This window comes from Trachypithecus francoisi, unplaced genomic scaffold (assembly GCF_009764315.1).
Source record: "Trachypithecus francoisi isolate TF-2019V2 unplaced genomic scaffold, Tfra_2.0 Contig01461, whole genome shotgun sequence".
NCBI lineage: Eukaryota > Metazoa > Chordata > Mammalia > Primates > Cercopithecidae > Trachypithecus > Trachypithecus francoisi.
In genome coordinates this window covers 16,235,515-16,237,532 of record NW_022681433.1, presented here as the reverse complement: position 1 = coordinate 16,237,532, position 2,018 = coordinate 16,235,515, and the positions used below count along the sequence as shown (strand labels likewise).

The window sequence follows — 2,018 nt, the reverse complement described above, 5'->3', positions numbered from 1 at the left end:
TACTAAAAATACAAAAACTAGCCGAGCGAGGTGGCGGGCGCCTGTAGTCCCAGCTACTCGGGAGGCTGAGGCAGGAGAATGGCGTAAACCCGGGAGGCGGAGCTTGCAGTGAGCCGAGATCGCGCCACTGCACTCCAGTCCGGGCGACAGAGCGAGACTCCGCCTCAAAAAAAAAAAAAAAAAAAAACTAGGAATCAATTTATTAAAATAGTTGACTTAAGCATCTGCAATGATGGCGTCAACCTCAACTCCTGCCTCAATACTGATGGGAGTAATCTGCTTAACAATCTCAGAAAGGCTGTGCAAGTCAATGAGTCACTTGTGGATTCTTATCCGAAAACAAGCCCACGTCTTAGAACCTTGATCACAAGGAGCTTTTTGTGTAGTGATTCTCCAAGCTTTGGTAGGCATCCGAACCAGTCCTTTCACTTTGAGATTCTTTTTCTTTGCTCCTCTGACCAAGTCAGCACATGTCTTCTCCGGGGATTTTATGTGGCGGCTCATTAGAGTGATTAGAATTCAGTGAATCACCACCTCCAGCTCCAGATGTTTTTCTGGGTCTTTAAAAGCCATGGCTGCAGCGTGGCTCCTGACGGATTTGTTCCTTGGTGAGAGCCAACAGTGGTGAATTGGGAGCAGGAGCAGGCAGACCACAGCTCCACAGCACCTGCTACTGTGTCTTCCTCAAAAAGCTATTCTTAGGATTTTTTAGGGCCGGGCGCAGTGGCTCACGCCTGTAATCCCAGCACTTTGGGAGGCCAAGGTGGGTGGATCACGAGGTCAGGAGATTGAGACCATCCTGGCTAACACAGTGAAATGCTGTCTCCACTAAAAGTACAAAAAATCAGCCGGGCGTGGTGGTGGACGCCTGTAGTCCCAGCTACTCAGGAGGCTGAGGCAGGAGAATGGCGTGAACCTGGGAGGCGGAGCTTGCAGTGAGCCTAGATGGAGCCACTGCACTCTAGCCTGGGTGACAGAGCAAAACTTCATCTCAAAAAAAAAAAAAAAAAAAAAAGATTAAAAAAAAAATCTTTACAATAAGACATGGGTGTGAGGATTGGTCATGATGATTAACTGTGATGGTCAAGTTTCTGCCCACCAGTCTGGTTTCATCAACCAAGCCCAGATGAGTTGCCTTGGGCAAGTTATTTAACCTCCCTGAGACCTGTTTCATGGTCTGTGAAAACCACAAGAAAACCAACATTGGGTTGCTGAGGAGATTAAACGAAGTAAAGCTCTACTCCCAGTGCCTGCTTCAAAGTGAACTCCGGGTAGATGGCAGCTATGGGGTATGACTGTTGCCCTGGTCATGCTATGGCTTCTGCTGCAGTGGGGAGGTTTGGGGAGTGTGTGGCATTCACCAGGAGAGTTGGGAACACCATTGCATGAGCAGAAGTTGGCAAACTACCAGGTGAAACTTAGCTGTGACTTGCTTTGTAAAGAAAGTTTTCCCGGAACACAGCCAGGCCCATTGGTTTATGTACAGTCGGTCTACGGCTGCTTTTGCACCAAACAGCCGTGAAGTGATTGTGACAGAGGTCGTATGGCCCACAAAGCCTGAAATATTTACTATCTAGCTCTTTACTGAAAATATCTGTGGACCCTGCAAATACAGAGTGGCCAGGCCAGGCTTCACCCAAAACACGAAGGAGAATAGGGTGGTCAGCATTCTGCAGACCATTCCAAAGAAGCACCTGTTTCCCCAGGTTCAGGAAAATCCCCTACCCCACGATTCCCTCTAGGACTCTTCCGGCTGCCCAGGGTGCAGCGGGGCCTCCCTCCCTCCCTCCCTTCCTCCCTCCCTCCCTCCCTCCCTCCCTCCTTCCTTCCTTCCTTCCTTCCTTCCTTCCTCCCTCCCTCCCTCCCTTCCTTCCTTCCTGTCTCTCTCTCTTTTTTTCATTTTGAAGGAGTTCTGCTTTTGTTTACCAGGCTGGAGTGCAATAGCGCAATCTCGGCTCACTGCAACCCCCACCTCCTGGGTTCAAGTGATTCTCCTGCCTCAGCCTCCTGAGTAGCTG

The 2,018-nt window shown here is 49.8% G+C and overlaps 1 pseudogene; it reads right to left on the bottom strand.

Moving 5' to 3' along the window:
* Window positions 1-216: 216 nt before the first annotated feature.
* Window positions 217-787, bottom strand: LOC117096566 (annotated as a pseudogene).
* Between the last annotated feature and the right edge of the window lie 1,231 nt (window positions 788-2,018).